The sequence below is a fragment of the Ascaphus truei genome, chromosome 22 (genome assembly GCF_040206685.1).
Source record: "Ascaphus truei isolate aAscTru1 chromosome 22, aAscTru1.hap1, whole genome shotgun sequence".
NCBI lineage: Eukaryota > Metazoa > Chordata > Amphibia > Anura > Ascaphidae > Ascaphus > Ascaphus truei.
The window spans coordinates 17,963,636-17,984,888 of NC_134504.1; the positions used below are offsets into that span (position 1 = coordinate 17,963,636).

Below are 21,253 nucleotides of genomic sequence, written 5' to 3' on the forward strand. Positions count from 1 at the left end.
TGTTTTAACTACAGTTAATAACATGATATATATGATCATTTGGCAGTGACACCTGCAGACATTACGTAAGCAGGACGTGACTCTCAACATACACAGAAGTTGGTCTTCTCCAACGGGTATTAACCCTTTACAGACAACCATCTGTTATTAGCCGTCTCGATCATCGGGGGTCCTCTCCTTTTTTAGACATTTTAACTAACACTACGTATATACAGGCATACCCCGGTGTAAGGACACTCACTTTAAGTACACTCGAGGACAAATTTTCAATAGCCCCATACCCCTGTGTCCGTACGCTCGCTTCGCGAGTACGGACACTTATTCTGCCCTACAGACCGCCGTAGTAGTGACGCGCTGATTCCTCTCACCCAATAGGCAAACGGCAGCTCGCACATGCACCTGTCAGCACGTCCTGAACAGTAATACCGGCTCCCTACCTGTACCGGAGCATCGATAAGTGGGAAAAAGGTAGTGCTTCACTTTAAGTACATTTTCGCTTTACCCATGCTCTGGACCCATTGCGTACGTTAAAGCGGGGTATGCCTGTATAGTACCTGCGCCGTTATGTTATATAAAATTGAAACTTTATTATTTGGATATTGACTATCTATCCTTGATACTCCAGGGGGTTTGCATTAGGCAACTATCTAGGTCGTCCAAGGACATTCTACTCCTTGATCTGTTTGAAGCATTACTAATCCATGTATACAACGAGGGCAATTAGGGGATCTAGCGTGGCGTCTCTGTCACGCAACTGTGTTTCTTTCTGTTAGATCATAACCCCTCTGTGCACCTGTATACTTATACATTGCTTTGACTAATTATCATTGGATTTGCATTAAATGTACTTAATGTTTTAACTACAATTAATAACATAAGAAAGGGGGGAAATGATACACAAATAAATACATTCCTAAGTCTCATTATCATATTTACCATCAGCTATTCCTATTGAGCTGGAAATCCACTTTCCCCCTTGTTTTCTGACATAAGTGATGTGACAGCCTCTCACTTCACCGCATATTCTAATCTACATCAGTGGTGGGCAGCAAAATACCCACTGTATATAGAGCACAGGGGAAGGGAAAATGCAGCCGTGGGTGGCAGCGTCTCCCTGCTCTGGTCAGCGGTTAAATGCCAGAGCGCTGATTAACTCTGTCCCACTCCTCTCCTTACACAGGGAACTAGTGATTAGCACAGGAGAGGAGCGGGCAGTACTGTATTTATCAGCGCAGGAGAGGAGCGGGCAGTACTGTATGTATCAGCGCAGGAGAGGAGCAGGCAGTACTGTATTTATCAGCACAGGAGAGGAGTTGGCAGTACTGTATTTATCACACAGGAGAGGAGCGGGCAGTACTGTATGTATCAGCGCAGGAGAGGAGCGGGCAGTACTGTATGTATCAGCGCAGGAGAGGAGCGGGCTGTACTGTATTTATCACACAGGAGAGGAGCGGGCAGTACTGTATTTATCAGCACAGGAGAGGAGCGGGCAGTACTGTATTTATCACACAGGAGAGGAGCGGGCAGTACTGTATGTATCAGTGCAGGAGAGGAGCGGGCAGTACTGTATTTATCACACAGGAGAGGAGCGGGCAGTACTGTATGTATCAGTGCAGGAGAGGAGCGGGCAGTACTGTATGTATCAGCGCAGGAGAGGAGCGGGCAGTACTGTATTTATCAGCGCAGGAGAGGAGTGGGCAGTACTGTATGTATCAGCGCAGGAGAGGAGCGGGCAGTACTGTATGTATCAGCGCAGGAGAGGAGCGGGCAGTACTGTATTTATCAGCGCAGGAGAGGAGCGGGCAGTACTGTATGTATCAGCGCAGGAGAGGAGCGGGCAGTACTGTATTTATCAGCGCAGGAGAGGAGTGGGTAGTACTGTATTTATCACACAGGAGAGGAGCGGGCAGTACTGTATGTATCAGCGCAGGAGAGGAGCGGGCAGTACTGTATTTATCAGCACAGGAGAGGAGCGGGCAGTACTGTATTTATCAGCGGAGGAGAGGAGCGGGCAGTACTGTATTTATCAGCACAGGAGAGGAGCGGGCAGTACTGTATGTATCAGCACAGGAGAGGAGCGGGCAGTACTGTATTTATCAGCGCAGGCGAGGAGCGGGCAGTACTGTATCAGCGCAGGAGAGGAGCGGGCAGTACTGTATTTATCAGCACAGGAGAGGAGCGGGCAGTACTGTATTTATCAGCACAGGAGAGGAGCGGGCAGTACTATATTTATCAGCACAGGAGAGGAGCGGGCAGTACTGTATTTATCAGCGGAGGAGAGGAGCGGGCAGTACTGTATTTATCAGCACAGGAGAGGAGCGGGCAGTACTGTATGTATCAGCACAGGAGAGGAGCGGGCAGTACTGTATTTATCAGCGCAGGCGAGGAGCGGGCAGTACTGAATTTATCAGCGCAGGAGAGGAGCGGGCAGTACTGTATATATCAGCGCAGGAGAGGAGCGGGCAGTACTGTATTTATCAGCGCAGGAGATGAGCGGGCAGTACTGTATTTATCAGCCCAGGAGAGGAGCGGGCAGTACTGTATTTATCAGCCCAGGAGAGGAGCGGGCAGTACTGTATGTATCAGCACAGGAGAGGAGCAGGCAGTACTGTATTTATCAGCACAGGAGAGGCGCGGGCACTATTACACCATTATTTGAATACTAGCGTCCCAGTAAGTTCCCAGTAAACTGTATTTCATATGGTGACAGGCTGACGCTGCCTGGAGGTAAAAGTACAGAGATATTTGCGCTGCAAATGGTTCCAAATTGAGCCCCGTTCGGCAGTGCTCGGGTTATGTGTAACTTGATCATTGGAGCTGTAACGCTGAATGTGCAATGCATTGTAAAAAGGCAACTCTGGATTTTAACCCCTACATTGCCAGGGGGGCTTGCGTTTCAAGTAACAGTTTGGTAATGGACACCATTGAGTTACAGGGCACTGCTTGCGCCTGGGGTCTATCACATTTCTGCTGAATGTACACAATGTACAACAAATATTCAACGCTCGGTTGAACAAGTAGCAAACTACTCACCTGCGAGATATCATGTTTCGCAGCAAAACAGCCGTGCTTACTAACCGCGCTGCGGCGGCACACTCGCTTTGGAAGAGTTTCCTTTCTTTCAACCTGTCAATCTGCTTTTCGGTTTAGACGAGATTGACCTTTGCAGAGCCGATGAGAGAACAGATAGGGAAGTGCTGGCGAGGTGTTTTCCCCCTGCGGAGGCAGGTGAGTGACTGCAGCTAGACAGAACTAGCCAACGCTGGTTCACCTGCAGCACTGAGCACTAGTGAGTCATATGTCACGCCAAGGGGCATGTATCAGCCGGGAGGAAGACTGCAAGGTGTTCATTGTGCAGCACAGACGTGCAACTGGCTTCCGATGGAGACTTTGGGGCATGTTCTATAACAGGGGTGGCACACAAATGAAGGAAAGGAGGAGCACACCGGAGACTTGATTTGAGTTTTGAAAAACTTCAATAAGGTGTTCACAGCATCAGAGCTTTAGTACAGATAACGTTTCAGGACTAATGTGTCCATTGCTCAGGGTCCTCCTTTCCTTCATTTTTGTGCCATTATCAGGTCCAGCCTTGAGACGCCGGGACCATTGGGAGGTCAGCACCAGAAGCAGAATTATACCTGCATATCTTTATTAACAGTGGTGTGCCATTTATTTCTATGATTGCTCTATAACAGGGGTGGCCAAATCCGGTCCTCAATGGGCCACCAACCAATCAGGAATTCATGATATCCCTGCTTCCGCACAGGTGGCTCAATTAGTGGCTCAGCTGAAGACTGGGCCACTGATTGAGCCACCTGTGCTGAAGCAGGGATATCATGAATACCTGATCTGCTGGTGGCCACTTGAGGACAGGAGTTGGCCACTCCTCATCTAGCCTTTAACAATTGAAGTGCCCAATGACGTAGTGGCAACGTAAAAAAATAAATGATGGCCCCCGAGGACTAGAGATGGTCACCCCTGTTCTAAAAGCTCCGAGATCTCCGATCCGTGCGGTCTGACATGGAAGCGGGAATCGTCTCCAACAGGACCGCACGGATCGGCGATGTCAAGCTTAGAGAGTAATGCTCCGTTGCTGCTAATCCCATGGGCGGACTTCCCTCAACTTCAAACATTTTAGACTGAGGAGGAAAATAGAGGCCACACGCGCCTTCCAGAACCGTCAACAAGCTCTATATTTTCCTTAGGGCAGATTTTGTCCAGCCCTAGATTGCAAACAGTAATTACCAAACCCACCCACATTTTGTACATGGAAATAGATGCCACCGTCTCTCTACTGATTCTGGATGGATGGACTTCCAGTTTCAATGTAAGTGAGGGGGGGAAGAAAACAGAGTGAGTGAGGGGGGGAGAAAATGGAGTGAGTGAGTGGGGGGAGGAGAAAACAGAATGAGTGGGGGGGAGAAAACAGAGTGAGTGGGGAGAAAACAGAGTGAGTGGGGCGGAACAGAGTGGGGGGGGGGAGAAAACGGAGTGAGTGGGGGGAGAAAACGGAGTGAGAGGGGGAAGAAAACAGAGTGAGAGGGGGAAGAAAACAGAGTGAGTGGGGGGGGGGCAGAAAACGAAGTGAGTGGGGGAGAGAAAACAGAGTGAGTGGGGGGAGAAAACAGAGTGAGTGAGGGGGAGAACACGGAGTGAGGGTGGAGAGAAAACAGAGTGAGTGGGTGGGGGGAAAACAGAGTGAGTGGGGGGGGAAACGGAGTGAGTGGGGGGGAGAAAACGGAGAGTGGGGGGGGGAAACGGAGAGAGTGGGGGGGGAAATGGAGTGAGTGGGGGAAACAGAGTGAGTGGTTATAGAGAAAACAGAGTGAGTGGTTGTGGAGAAAACAGAGTGAGTGGGGGGGAAACAGAGTGAGTGGGGGGGAAACAGAGTGAGTGGGGGGGGGGCAGAAAACAGAGTGAGTGGGGGGGGAGAAAATGGAGTGAGAGGGGGGGGAGAAAATGGAGTGAGGGAGGGGGAGAAAACAGAGTGGGGGGAGAAAACAGTGAGTGGGGGGGAGAAAACGGAGTGAGTGAGGGGGGGGAATATAGAGTAAGGGGGGGGAAATGGAGTGAGTGGGGGAAACAGAGTGAGTGGTTATAGAGAAAACAGAGTGAGTGGTTGTGGAGAAAACAGAGTGAGTGGGGGGGAAACAGAGTGAGTGGGGGGGAAACAGAGTGAGTGGGGGGGGGGCAGAAAACAGAGTGAGTGGGGGGGGAGAAAATGGAGTGAGAGGGGGGGGAGAAAATGGAGTGAGGGAGGGGGAGAAAACAGAGTGGGGGGAGAAAACAGTGAGTGGGGGGGAGAAAACGGAGTGAGTGAGGGGGGGAATATAGAGTGAGGGGGGAGAAATGGAGTGAGTGAGGGGGGGAGAAAACGGAGTGTGTGAGGGGGAGAGAAAACGGAGTGTGTGAGGGGGAGAAAACAGAGTGAGTGAAGGGGGTGAGAAAACGGAGTGATGGGGGAGAAAACGGAGTGAGTGAGGGGGGAGAAAATTGAGTGAGCAAGGGAGGGGGGAGAGAACGGAGTGAGTGAGGGGGGGGAAATGGAGTGAGTGTGGGAGGGGGGAGAAAACGAAGTGAGGGTGGGGAGAAAACGGAGTGAGTGGGGGGGGAAATGGAGTGAGTGGGGGGGAGAAACAGAGAGAGTGGGGGGGAAATGGAGAGAGTTGGGGGGGAATGGAGTGAGTGGGGGGGGGGCGGAGTGAGTGGGGGGAAACAGAGTGAGTGGTTGTGGAGAAAACGGAGTGAGTGGGGGGACGGACAGAGTGAGTGGGGGTGGAAACAGAGTGAGTGGGGGGGAACGGAGTGAGTGGGGGGGAGAAAACGGAGAGAGTGGGGGGGCAGATAACAGAGTGAGTGAGGGGGAGAAAACGGAGTGAGGGGGAGAAAACGGAGTGAGCAAGGGAGGGGGAGAGAACGGAGTGAGTGAGGGGGGAGAAAACGGAGTGAGTGAGGGAGGGGGAGAAAATGGAGTGAGTGAGGGGGGAGAAAACAGAGTGAGTGAGAGAGGGGGGAGACAACGCAGTGAGTGAGGGAGGGGGGAGACAACGCAGTGAGTGAGGGAGGGGGGGAGAAAACAGAGGAAGGGAAGGGGGAGAAAACGGAGTGGGAGGGGGGAGAAAGGAGAGAAGGGGGATAGAGAGAGGGTAAGGGAGAGAAAGGAGAGAGGGGAAGGGAGAGAGAGGTGGAAGAGAGAGGGGGGAAGGTTGTAGAGGGAAAATGGAGACACACACACACAAGAGACACACACACAGGTACAGTACACACACAGAGACACTGCTGCTGACGTCACCGCTCTCAAGCATGAGCGAGCCCAGCGGCAGCGTGGCCGCAGCCTAAAGTAACGCGGGGAGATGTGCTGGCAGCGGGTGGGGGCGGGGAGATGTGCCGGAAGAGGGGAGGGTTGGGGAGGCGGGGCGATGTACCGGCAGCGGGGGGCAGGGGGAGGCGGGAAAGATGTACCGGCGGGGGGGGGGGGGGGGGGGGGGTGGAGGGGAGATGCATTCCCCGGACGAAGCCGGGTATAAAAGCAAGTCCTATATAAAAACAAAAACCTCCCCAAAATTGGCCCATTTGGATTGTGCCTTCAGGTACAGCCGGTTTTACAGGGCACAGAAACATATAGTTTACCCACTAAATACAAAGAGGTGGACTACAAATCCCAGAATGCCTTTCCAGTCCACATGGACAAGTGAGCACTTTGGAATATATATATATATATTTTTAACATGCTGTTTTTTTAATCTCTGAAATAAGTAGAACTATCCTTATACCGGCCTGGAGAAGAACGGAGTGGGACGACTATGGGATCATGTCATATTTGATTAGTCACAATAACGGTCATTTGAACTTTTGAAGTTAGGATACCTTCTTGCCCTTCCTTTAATGGATTTTTAAAATGACACCTGATGCAAAAAGTGTACAAGCACACACAATATTCGCTGCTGACCTTGGTTGTTGGTCTTGCATTGCTGGAAAACTTATTGGATGGGTTTACATTCACCACCTGGGAAGTTTTTTGTTGTTGCCGCCTGTAATGCGGTCTGATCGTAGGATTTTGGCCCTTTATTTTTCACAGACCAAATCCTCAATAAAGAAATACATGTTAAACACGACAGAGAAGGCGTTCCATGGCTGACTGCCTCCACTTTATGAGAACGCCAATACACATTGCAAAGTGCCAAGCTTCCTACCCAGAGAGGCAAGGCCGCCGACAGCTTTCCCGGGGGGGCCAGGACTAGAGTTTCCACCGCCCCCCCCTCCCCCCTGTGTTGGAGACCTTGCAAGAACCCCCCTCCCCTCTTTCTCTAACACTTCTTACATACCTCCTCACTCTCTCTCCTCCTTCTCACACTCCCCCCTCTATTTCTCTCCCCCTACCCACACTCCCCCCTTATCCATCTCCTCCCCTCATCTATTTCTTCCCCTCCTCCCCCCTTAGTCTCTCACTCCCCCTCCATCGCTTTCTCTCCCCCCCCCGCCCTCTGTCTCTCACTCCCCTTCTCACTCTCCCCACTTGTATTGTATGTCTTTATATATATATAGCGCCATTAATGTACGTAGCGCTTCACAGTAGTAATACACGTGGTAATCATATAAATAACAAATAATATAATATAAATAACAGGTCATGGGAATAAGTGCTTCAGACAAACGTAACATTTAGGAAGAGGAGTCCCTGCCCCGAGGAGCTTACAATCTAATTGGTAGGTAGGGAGAACGTACAGAGACAGTAGGAGGGAGTTCTGGTAAGTGCGTCTGCAGGGGGCCAAGTTTTATGTATCAGGTGTCTAGTAATATCTACGGTGCTACTCATATGCTTCTTTAAGCAGATGTGTCTTAAGGTGGGTCCTCTTACACCCCGAGAGGGGACATGTTGTGGACAGAACAAGACAGGGGGCACTATAGGATTCATGAACACTACCACGAAAATAATCTGCCTAATTATTAGCCCTGGTCTGTTCTAGAACTGTGTATTTTGGCTCCCGTTTCACTCGCAACGATAACTCTATCTGCTGCTACTGAAAACATGGTCCTTGTCCCCATGCCAAAGATGTCACACTGCATTTTCCACTGCCTGATGAATGGCTGATTCAAACAACATGGAATCGTATCCTGGTGTTCGGATAACAGCATCGTACTCCTATTTGTGTATGAATAGGAGCGTGTGGCATTACGGGCATGTTAGTCTATCTGCCGTCCTGAACCAAAGATATACTGTAATAATCAAGACGGGAGAAGGAATATCTCTGCAGACTTTTTGGACGGTAGCGATATGGTTTTATAACCTGAATATTATCAGGTTGCACCCACTTTATCCAGCTGGCCAGTGCACCAGCCTTCTGGGAATATGAAACGGCGGGTACAGAAGAGGGGGGATTGGGAGAAGTGTCTCTGTGTACTTTTCCTGTGTGCAAGGGAGTTGGCTTAAGCATCTGGATGGAACGATTTCATCAATTGGATCGTGTATAAGATCCTGTCATACGTCAGGGGCTCTCAACTCCGGTCCTCAAGATCCCCCAGCATGGCAGGTTTTCAGGATATCCCTGCTTCAGCACAGGTGGCTTTCGACTGCACCACATGTGCTGAAGTAGGCTCTTTGACAACAAATACACACACAGATGTAGCAAAGGTTATTGCTCCCACTGGCGTGTCACGGTGGGATATTCTATGATATTCTGTGTTATCACGGCCATGGAATCCTATAGGAAATCGGAGATATTCTGCGTAAAAACACAATATTCTGCATTATCAGCGCGTATAATAACCCTGGCTACAGCTGCACAATGCACAAATGTATATATGTGTGTGGGTTGCAAAATAGAGGGTGTTCATTGACCCATAACACACAGGAGCCCGACGTTTCACCATCAATGTAGATAGCACTTTACAGCAGTAATACATGTGACATATGAGGAATAAGGGCTTGATACGTAGAAGTAGACATTAGGAAGAGGAGGCCCTGCCCCGAAGAGCTTATAATCTAAGTAATATACATATACACACATGAGATAATAATGAATACATACATAAATGATATAGGATAGACAAATGCCATATTAATGCATATGTACACATGAATAGTTGACCTTTACACTAAACTCACCCTGTTATCCAAGGTCAGGCGGCGTGGACCAGTTTTTAGGACCCCATGATCACCATCATTTGTCTAACTTCCAGCTCACCCTCCGTTTTAACAAGGAGTGACCCACAAAACTGAGACCATGCACCCCTGGATCCGACCCAACAGGGCTGTTGGCAGAGCTCGGACTTGCTATGTCGAGCCATTCGGGTTTACACGTCTCCATCACCATGAAACACCTGCAGGCCACCATTGAGAAGTGCAACTTCACGGCATGCTCCGGTGAGTCACCGCACTGTTCTGTAGGCCGACGGGCAGAGATGTTCCCGTGCAGAAAATAACAAAGAGCAAATATTTGCTTTTCATGGGTCCTGTTACCGACACGCCCTCAGATTGCAGGCAAAAAACCTCCCCGAAACAATGGTATTTGTGAGAGAATATGCAGAGAAAAATCTATCCGTGGGCGTGAGGCAGAGCAAGGTGTACATACAGTAGTCCCTTTAATAGCTTACAAAGCAGAACGCTCTAAAAAAGGAACATGCTGCACTGTACAATAGTACTAAATATCTCTTCACGCTGACAAGTCTCCGGAAGCTTTCTGTCTTCTTAGAGAAATTGAGGCTTAGAAACAGCTCTAGGCGAAGATATCTGCCAAGTCAAACTTTGTACCTTTTTGCAACCAGTGTAGGTTGATATGAAGGGTTTGCTTAATCCAGGGGGTTCTCAACTCCTGTCCCCAAGATGCCCCCCGCCCCCCAACAGATCAAGGTTAAAGGATATCACTGCTTCAGCACAGGTGACTCAATCAGTGGCGCCGTCAAAGACTGAGCCATTGATTGAGCCACCTGTACTGAAGCAGGGACTGATTGAGCCATCTGGGCTGAAGCAGGGATATCCTGAAAACCTGACTTGTTGGGGAGGGAGGGCTTGAGGACTGGAGTTAAGCACCCCTGACTTAACCCTTAAAGAAATACCTTCCCAAGATCTAAATCCCTTTCATCTTTCTAATACTGTACTTGTATCGGCTGCTATAAAAAAATAAAATACTACCTTGTTTTGGAATAAGGCCACTAAGGGTTAATAGGATTCCAAAATATGCGCAGTTATCGCGAGTTCTCAGCATTTTCAGTGCAAACCAGCGATGCGGTGACACGCCAAATCCCGCCACTATCCAATCTAATCACGCAATTGACGGGTACCAATATTGACAGCCACTGTACATCTTTAAGCATTGCCCCAGCAACTGATTTCAAAACTGGAAATATGGCGCCGACTCAGCGATATCAGTAATCCCTGAATTTCAGTCGGGGGATGATCAGAAACGTTTGGTTGGGACGCCGCACCTATCCCGACTGTTTAACATGCTGGAATAAAGTGACACAGATCTTTACACAAGGATACCACAGCGGTAAAATATAGTCATTCCGAGTTTGTATTTACTAAGTACACCATAACTTGTCTTGTGTTTGGTTATACCCAGTTACCAGCTTCACGCTGCAGAGACAGTATAACCAGCCTCACACGGGGGAGAGCCAAGAGGTCGTAAGAACTGGCTCTTAGTAGGGTTACTGGCTCTGCACTTCTGTAACCCAGGCTGTGCTGAAAAGCTGTGTAATACAGCAAGTATAAGCGTATTGGGGTCTCATGTTAAAGTGGATTTGAAGCAAAGAGTGACACGGTGTGCTCATTTGCATGTCATTACCCAGAATCCCTGGCTGCAGTGGAAGCAGTGTATGCTAAGAGATAATGGGGAAGGGCAGGACTGCAGACCTGTCTGAGACGTGTGAATGAGCTCACAGGGGGTATTTTTATTTGCTCTTAGTGAGGAAAAGGCAAATAGTGATACTTCTCTCATTCAAATAGCTCCATTTACATTCTGTTTACTGTTGCACAAATTATTTTGTTCAGGAATGTAGTGGCCACACGGGTCCCGGAGAGGGGTAAGGGGGTTTTTGGTTGTGAGATCCTGTAGGAGATCCACATGGGAGTTCTGCACAGATTAAACTATAGTGCACAGGACTTTCCAAACCTCACAGGTCTCTTCTTCACATGTTCAGAGCTTTTCAAACCTCACAGGTCTCTTCTTCAAATGTACAGAGCTTTCCAAACCTCACAGTTCTCTTCTTCACATGTACAGAGCTTTCCCAAACCTCACAGGTCTCTTCTTCAAATGTACAGAGCTTTCCAAACCTCACAGGTCTCCTCTTCATGTGTACAGAGCTTAAGAAACCCCACTGTTCTCTTCACACGTACAGAGCTTTCCAAACGTCATAGGTCTCTCCTTCATGAATGGTGACACAATTACCAGCTGAACACTGGAAGAAGACCATTGTGAGGTTTTGATAGCTTTGTGTGTTCTAATCAAAAGAACGTTCACCTTGGTTTCAATAACATGTTGATATAATGGTTAGTATTTTGTTTTAATCAGGTGATATAGTTGTTCCATAAAACATCAGTGATATTGATGACAATACATACAGTACATAAATAGACAATAAGCAAGAATTGGCTTTCTGGTGGGGTCCATGTTTATCAAGAAGAATTCTTCACCCCCTCTCCCCTTACCCTGGCTTCTCCGTCCCGTATGCTGGTGTCCCTGTGACTGCGCTGCTGCTCCCGCCGCGTAACTGAACTGGAACAAGAAGTTGCATTGTTAGGAGAAGTCACGACTGAGGAATTCAGGTTAAATATTTACACTTGTTCTTAAATGATCTGACCCTGATTACCTGGGTTTGAAGTTAATGGCATCTCGCTGTGCAAGTGCGAGCTGTCACCGGTGTCGCTTTTCATTTTGTATTATGATTGCATATGCTGTTTCTTTTTGGACTGAGATGGATAAATGCTAATATATATATATATAATTACGAGGGCCAAAATAGATTAATATGAATATTGTGATTGAACCACTAGTAAGTGGACTAAATGTGGAGTAATTAAAGCTGGGGTGAGAGGCAGCTCTTCAAGGGACAACCTAATCCCAATACACATGTGAAAACATATATATATATATATATATATATATATATATATATATATATATATATATATATATATATATATATATAAAAGAACAGAGGGCAGTTGGCACACTGTAAACAGATAATCCACTGATGCTTATCCCATATATGCACATACACAAATAGATTTTACCAGATGGGGGTCCGGGAAAAGACGAGACAGCACACAGCCAGGGAAATCCAGAGATATTGTATTCAAGATAAATACATGGCACTGCATCCAACGTTTCGGTCATCAAAGTGTGACCTTCCTCAGGGACGTGCAGTGTGTAAATGCTAGTAAACCACCTTATATACCCACATCTATCAAACCATAATCAAAGAATAATCATACTCACCTGTGTGGAAACAGAAAAAAACGCGAAAAACGTGTGGCAATTTCTGTTCTGGACCGCAGTCCTATGCTGGAACGCACCACCATCTTGCTCATTACCATAAGCTACCTGCTATGCAGTGCAGGTGCCCACAAGGATCATTGTATCCCTCCAGGGTTCATTGCGCATGCGCGACGCGAGCGCTGGCCCCTACCTCATAATGGCCATACTGCAGTCAGCTACCAGGCTCTGCCTTGCCCAAATCACCCAACGCACGCTGCCACATCCAGGCACGCATGTGGAGGCTCGGCACAAAACAGTCTAGGCACTCCGATTCTGTTGCGCATGCTCACTAGCGCCTTAAAGAGCCAGTGTCCTCCCAAATGAAAGACACTTCTGCCCAATATGTACTGCGCATGCGCACACTGCGCTATGAAACCCTGTGGGCCAAGTCCAAGGAAAGCTAAAGCCTGACACCTTAAATAGTGTCCAAAATATAATCAATAATGGACATACAGTCCTGGTGGAGCTACAGGGCCACGGGACCCAGAAAAGACATATGTATATAAACTCCACATATCCATCTAATTGCACAATGTAATAAAAATGATCCAGACACATTTAAACAGAATATGTACAAACATGAATGATATGTATAAAAGAACTATTCTACGGAACACTTGAACATACAAGCATAAGACTATGAGCATACTGACCATGGGGCATAGAGGAAACGCATATATGCCTACTTTAAATATATATACATATAGCACAACTCGTCTCATTTGTTATATACAGTTATTATTCACAAGCTCTATACGTCCATCGTGGTGCTCTCATGTCAACCGCAAATTGCATCACAATATGTGACACACTAAAACCGTATCTGGACCTAGTAAATGTGCTGTCAAAAGATATTAGCGTGCATATTACATATGTCAAAAATAGCCACATGTGGAAAACATAACAGTGAACATAAAGTACCACAACATGAAAGAAACTGCTTTACAACAAAATATGAAAATCACAGAAAACATCCCAAATACAGATCCTCATTGAGGCCAAACGGTGCCATAGTTCGTAGTTCGAAAATATGCCTTGCCTCGCTCTGTAGCAGGAGTCTATTTCTGTCCCCCCCTCGTACGGGCGCTGGGACTTGCATAATAGGCATACACCTGAACGTAGCTAAACAGTGCTTTTGATCTCTAAAGTGTTTGGCTACCGGAAGCCATTTAAACTCCTGGTCATTGACATCTGATAACAATGCTTTGCGTATAGTTGACCGGTGTATGGCAATACGTTCCTTTAACATTCTAACTGTTTTTCCAATATAGACCAAACCACAAGGGCATTTGATCAAGTATATTACGAATCTGGACTCACAGTTAAGAAATTGTTGGATTTTGATCTTTACCCCACTATGTGGGTGACAATATGAGGATCCAACCTGCATGTATTGACAATTCGTGCACCCTTTACATTTATAAGAGCCTGGCTTTAGCCCCCCAGTTTGCGCACCGCTGTTCTAGAAACAGGTTCCTTAGAGTTCACATTGAAGCCTCACTGTGAGTCCTGTATATAGGATTGTGTGCATACTGCACCGACACACTTTATTCGAGCAAATACCCAGTATGTACCTGGCAGATAACTGGAATGCGCCGCTCCTCACCTCTGACAAGCCCCGTTGCATTTGCCTTCCCAGCCTGGGTTCATGCCTGGCTGATGGGCGGCTGATCTGTTAAATGATAATGATTAGGATTTAATAGGCTGCAATGCTTCGCGTGTCTACCAGATGGCATAAATTCATGAATTGTAATGCAGTATATATATATACTGTGCAGTATTGCAGCCAGTGGGAATAAAATGCTTCAATCCCTGCCTGGAAAATACCTCAATGCACTCGGGCAGAAAACAGTCACAAACCTCAATACACCCGGGTATACCCGAATTCGTGGGACTAGCCAAGCTCGAATAAAGTGTGTCGCCAGTGTAGTTATCTGTATTACAGATGTCCTGTCACCATTTATTTTCAGTTAAGGAACGTGCCCTATATAGTTAGCACCTATAGTAATAGTCCAAGATTGTTTAGGAACAAGGGTGTGCGTAATAGGAGTTTTCAGAGTAGTAACTGCAGCACATAAATCGGATCGACCCCACCGGATCGATTGGATGCTGATCCAATAAGCATGGACGAGTTATGCAGTACACCGAGTGACTGGATACTGACCCCACGCGGACAGAGTATATTCCCACCTGAGATGGGGCATTATGGATGTTATGCAGGAGATTGCCAATCTAATTATTACCAAGGTAAACAAGCATAAGTGCCCCCCCAGCGTAGGAGTGAGAGCTCCCAGGGGAAGAAGCGCAGAGTAACCCTATCGTTTGCCACCAGTTAATGTTTGAAGTGAAGTCTGTTATTTGTATCATTAAGTCTCTACCTTCGACAGGTACCTTGCTGGCAGGTATCTCCCAGCACCCTGCTCAACAGCCCAGGGCTCAGGCCAAGATAGTAGTCTTGAGTCTTGGAGAGCAGTCAGTGGCCCAGACTAGCACTTCTCAAATCCCAAGCTGACCCACACGGGCAAAACTGCAACAACATTCTTTGAGATATATATTTACACTGGAAGAAAAAAATGTGTGATGCTCTCAAGACAATTATGTAGTTTGAAAATTGTTATAATGAAATGGAAGACAACCTGTTGATATATATATGTCCTATTGGATCAGGTAAACAGCTATCCCACAAGGCAATGAGGTAAGGATAGTTACCGGTTGATGATCCCTGGAAATTTGATTGAGGCAAAGCTGGAACGGACTCACTTGGGAAAGCAGATTCCACGATGAAAAGAAAGTCCTTATAGATGTCCAGCACCTCCAGGTTGAATGTGCCTCCGTTGTGGAAATCTTCACAGACAGGGAGAGGGAAAAAAACGGAGCACTATCTCCAATGCTGTAAAAACCTTGTTAAAGGACCACTAAGGTCTGAAACGCGTTGGTGTGTTTTGTAACTGATTCTTGAGCCATTAAATAGCTTTATTTTGGGAACGCATACCCTGTGGTTTATTGGCTGTTTTTTACAGCATTGGAGATAGTCCTCTGTGAATATATTTACACTGCACTGAATTTACTTTGCTCCAACATTGCCTGGATACTTAGATTCTTTAAGGGTTTACCTGTATGGCCACTTGACTTTGGACGAATACATGGGCCATTGGTATTTTGTGAGGCCTGCAGCTCACTTATTAACTTAGGTAACCCTGCATCGCTATAGGTTTAGTTACCATACTCCCCAAATAAGGTAACCTCACCCCAAGCTTTTTTCTTTCTAAGGGGCTTATTCTATATCCGACGAAGCAGCTGATGGGGACAATTTGGGACGAAATTTTCCAATGGCCCCGATCAACCAATTCGGCGGATATTGGATAAGCCCCTACGTTTTAGCACCGAAATGATGATGCACCAAAAAAATGAAAATACAGTCTTAGCACATAGGCCCTTAGAGTTACTATACAGTAGGTTAGGTTATTATCACTATATTTACCCAAAGACTGTACCCAAGTCAAGAAGACTGGTCGATACAACATGACTTGTTCCCTGATCCTAGCCGGACAAGATGTTTGAGCCTGTATCCCCCCGGCCCTTCCCAAATATCCACGATGGATGCAATACCTTGAATTCTGCTACTCGTAACAAAAACATGGACATTGGCAGATCTGCTTGTGAATGAAAAGAACGCAGAACAATAGAATTGTTGAGCATGGAGCGTTATGCAAGACACGGCTGACCCACTCAAAGGATCCATGCTTATGTGAGCCAATTCCTAGAACACTTCCCATACAGGTAAAGACGGGAGGCCGAGGAAAACAAGTCAATGGTCAACAACAGTTTAGGTCTGAATGGTGAACGGTTCCGCTGCTGAGCGACACGACTAAAAGGTTATTTTTTTCTTTTCTTAGCGAGATGAAAGGTTTGGTATTTGTTTAGACGGCGCTACTCTCTTGTGACGGTCAAAACATGGAGGCCTAAAAGGATAAAGTGTACGGTAATATCTGCTGCATGTTGGATGTCAGATAATCAGAGATGCCGCAGGACCACTGCTTTCTCCGTTATACAGTTAAACCCTTCCAGTTACGCTGCCTTTTTTCCTCTCACCGTTCTTGTGTAGTAGAAATGTTGTATAAATCTGTGTAAAATACAGGGCTGGGCTAAAATGTTTCAGAAATGTAGATTCAAGCAGTAGATTTTTCCGCGTCTAGGACAAATAGGCACGCAAAATCCGGAAAGGGACTATTAGCCGCGGCTGTTTCACTGCCGGGTCATTTGGCCGCCGCAGGTAATGTATCCTCTAACTACACATTACCCTAAAAACCTTAACCCCGTATCCAAAAACTCCCAAATTAACCCATAAAACATTAACCCCTCATCCTAAAACCTCCAAAACTATTCCCTTACCCTATAAACCTTAGCCCCTTACTCTAAGGCTACGGCCCTGCTCCCTCAGTCAGCGCGCCCGCACTGCATGCAGGCAGCGCGCTGAGAGGCACAGACCGCTATCTGCGGTCTGTAGGGAGCGGCAGCAGCGGCCGTGGTTTGAGCGGAGGTAACCGCTACTCCCCCCTCCCTCCACGGGCTCGTTCTCCTGGGCTGCTGGAAGGTAAGCAGCTCCCGCTCCCTCCCTTCCCCCACAAATGCCCTCCTCACACACGCTGATACACACACACCACCCCTTACCTTGTGGAGGAAGCTCTCTGACAGTTCCTGCCCCCGCCGCTGATAGGCTCATCAGCGCACCACGTGACGCGTCACCGCTCGGGATCACAATTTTCTTGCATCCCCTGGCGGCTGACGCGTCACAGCGCGTTGTGAGCCGTGCAGCGAGGGGGGACTGGGACCGGAAAAAGAAGGATACCCCTGCTGGTGAGGAACGCGCATGCGGCCGCGCGCCGCCAGAGGCAGCGGGACCAAAGCTTAAAAATCTTAACCCCTTAACCTAAAAAAACCCAAATAAATCCCTTACCCTATAAACCTTAACCTCTTACCATAAAAACTTGAACCCCTTACCCTAGAAAACCCAAATTAACCCCGTAACCTTAAAAAAAAACAAATGAACCCCTCACTCTAAAAATCTTAACCCCTTACTCTAAAAATCTTTTATCCCTAATCCTAATGCTAATTGTCCTAGACACAACATCTACCCAAGGCCGAAACGTCCACGGCCAACTCTCGCTTGGCAGCTGAACGGCCGCGGCTAATCGTCCCTTTCTGGATTTTTCATACCTACAGTATCGAGCAGTAAAGTGCGAAGTACAGTACCAACTACCTCTTCATTTAGGAACAAATGTCTCCTTCCTAAAGAAACAATGACTTATTTTAGGAACCCGGATTTGTAGCAGGAATGGTGCCGACGTCTCCCTACATAGCACTCCAATTACCGTATGTATTTCCCATTCTTAGTTTATCTTATTTTAGGTTACCAACGTCAGGCACCAAAAACATAGATTGTAAGCTCCACGGGGCAGGGACCTGTGCCTGCAAAATGTCTCTGAAAAGCGCTGTGTAAAAACTAGCAGCGCTATACAAGAACATGCTATTATTATATAGGATCAAGCACAAGAGATTCCCTTTTCTCCCATGGCGTTAGTACCTTCACCCTTTCTGCAGGTCCAAGTTCGGCTTCCCGTAGCGGTACAGGTCCCCGTCTGGCAGGTGAAAGGGTTAATTAGGTTTGAGCTTTAAAGACCCGTTCTGGTTTTATATGGAAGGCGTCGCTGTAAACTGCACCAGTCGTGTAGGAATTGGAGAAACCTGGCTTGGCCGGAGCTAACTTTACCTTCACATCCTATTCCAACTGGCGCCCCGCGCAGAACCTGTTTTGGCTAAATCTAACGTTACCTTCACACCCTACACTGTTTTCCAACTGGCCCCCACATGGGACCTGGATGTGGGCGCTGGACTCTCTGCTCCTGCTAATTTCATACTAGTTTCTTCGGCAGCTAAGTGCAGATTGTCACACTGAAACGCACATGTAAGTTAAGGTCGTTATTATTATCATTTAATTGTGAAGAGCCAACATATTCGGGAGCGCGGTACACTGGACAGGGGTACAGAGCGATGGAAACGACAAACAACTACATACCAAGAGAGGACAAACAGATCCGAAAGGTAATACGGTGATGGAAATATATATGTGAACCCAAGTGATTTGTATCGGCGCTGAGAACACCCACAATAAAAATTAGAGTGACAAAAATATATAAACACTGTGAAGTGATATGTGGCCAAAAATACTTCTCAACCTTCCAAGGAATATGTAAGGATTCCTTACAGAAACAGTCTTGGTCCAGGGCGGGAAGGGAGCGGTAATTTCGGGAACACACCAAAAAGTAAAAAGATATGAACAATAATGGTGCAGTATATTAACACAACATGGAAAGCAATGAGTTCTTGGCTCTGTAGAAATTCCTACTTACATCAAGTGGAATAAACAAAGGCAATGGTCTGACACTGTCAGTATAAGTGAAACTGGATCTTCAGCAGAGAAGTAGATTCTGGATGAGAAGTAACTCCAAACGGAGATCATACAGGTGGCGGGAACTCAGATCCAAGTAACTCCAAACGGAGATCATACAGGTGGCGGGAACTCAGATCCAAGTAACTCCAAACGGAGATCATACAGGTGGCGGGAACTCAGATCCAAGTAACTCCAAACGGAGATCATACAGGTGGCGGGAACTCAGATCCAAGTAACTCCAAACGGAGATCATACAGGTGGCGGGATCCTGAGTTCCCGCCACCTGTATGATCTCCGTTTGGAGTTACTTCTCATCCAGAATCTACTTCTCTGCTGAAGAGCACCATTATTGTTCATATCTTTTTACTTTTTGGTGTGTTCCCGAAATTACCGCTCCCTTCCCACCCTGGACCAGGAAATATATATGTTACAGATGTTATAGTATATGCTGGTAAAATGTTGAAATACTATCATTCCCAAGTATGTCAATACATCTAAAATATATCCCTTCTGTTCCTAAATGTTTTCTGCGCTAACCCCTTGGGGGAACTAGTTGAAGATCCTGGACATATTCCACACACTACAGAATGACGACCCAATGTTATAATTGGGAATTCGAGGTGACGGGGTATTTGGGTAACCCTGTTTGCACGGCTCATTAACTTGGGGTATTCATTCTGCCCCTGTGTATACCTAGAATAAAACGGATGTGCTTACAGATCAGCGGTGGGCATTCTCTAGAACAGGGGGGTGGCCAACTCCGGTCTTCAAGGGCCACCAACAGGTCAGGTTTTTAGGATATCCCTGCTTCAGCACAGATGGGTCAATCAGTGGCTCAGTCAACAACTGCACCGGTTGTGCTGAAGCAGGGATGCTGTAGAACATGCAATGTTGTTTGATACTGCGGTAATTACATCATTAAAGCCCCATTCCTGGCTACGGCTGATTTATTTTTAGTTACAAAATATGAACCAGAAGCCGACCCGTTCTATTTTTAGCTGTTCCAGTTGCCGGGGTCTTCCTTCCCTTCGGGGGGGGGGGGGAAATAAAAATGGCTGCCCTACCTCGTGGGTCCCGTGGACCAATAGGAAGCCCCAACAGACGATGGCGCGGCTTCCTATTGGATAACCGCGGGCTCGCCGTCTTTGGAAAACTGGCGACTAAAACCGGCAAGCGTCTCCGCGGCTAAAAGTAGCGCGGTTCAAATTCTGTGAAAAGAAACTAAAATCTGTATCCAAAATGGGCAGAATGGCGGCTTTAAACATACTATAATCTCCTATACTTTTTATTTATAGTAGGGCCCGCTTACGGCATTCCACTCATACAGCGGTACTGGCGCCATGTTTGCGCAAGTACAGAATGGGGGCTGCCCAGGTCGTGCATGCGCAGAACGGAAATCGCGCATGGCAGAAGAGAGACTTGCAGGTCTGCGCATGCGCAGACACCGAAAATTGCAGTTCCGCTTTCCGGCAATTTTCGCTTCGAAGCGGGTCCATAGAACTGAACCCGCCATATTAGCGGGGCCCACCTGTACACATGACTGCGTTTGGGAGAATTAAATATTGAATTAAGTAGAAATTGCCACCCTAGTCCAGTTGCGATAGTGCAGAGTAAATGAGTACTATAGTATTAGGTGGAACCTTATTTTTATTTGGACTAACAATTCATATTATAGAACGAGCTATCGAGAGTTCTCCTCTCTTCCTCAGGTTGGAATTAAACGATGGGCAAATGACAGCAGTTTTCACTTGCTGCTTTAACCCTGTCAGTGAAAATGACTATTATTATGGGGTTAGCGCTGTGATAGGAGGAGACATGTGTGGGCCCCAAAATCCACGAACATGCGGGTAGAACGGTCGGCGCCCACAGTTTCAGCAGAGGCCCAAAATGTAAAAAAAAAAAAAGGTCTATATTTCGCTTTATTAAGGTGACAAAATAGCAGCGACGCGACTTAAATAAAATATGTATTTTACTTTTAACGTTTGAGCAGGTTTTTTTTTAAAGCGAATAGAATACAAATCAACCCATTGGCTGTTTGGGGTTAAGCGAACGTGTCGCAAACTAGTGGATTCGAAGCAAACGTTTTCGCCGGACAAAAAAAAAGGGTGAAATTCGCGAAGTTCGCTTTAAAGCTGAAGTGCAAGCTGTCGTTTAAATAAATAAAAATGTAATTCAATATGTGCATCAATACAATCTGCACACTGACAAGTGATTAGCTAAGTTGCCGATCGATCTGTTCTCATGTGATCGATCAGCGAAGATTTGGCTCGGGGTTCACTACATGCATCTTGGGTAACCTTGGGATGCACTGACAGCCAAAGTTCTG

The 21,253-nt window shown here is 47.0% G+C and overlaps 1 protein-coding gene across 4 annotated transcripts in view; it reads right to left on the minus strand.

Annotated features, from left to right (window-relative positions):
• Positions 1 to 11,714, minus strand: part of KCNJ16 (potassium inwardly rectifying channel subfamily J member 16) — a 39,671-nt gene extending 27,957 nt beyond the window's left edge. The window contains exon 1 of one of the 4 annotated variants that reach the window (XM_075580098.1): positions 11,648 to 11,714. The gene's annotated coding sequence lies outside the window, so the exon portion shown is untranslated. Of the gene's footprint in view, positions 1 to 3,033; positions 3,367 to 9,106; positions 9,478 to 11,565; positions 11,589 to 11,647 lie in introns of those variants that run through there. The other 3 variants (XM_075580101.1, XM_075580099.1, XM_075580097.1) reach the window with 3 other exon arrangements.
• Positions 11,715 to 21,253: the final 9,539 nt, after the last annotated feature.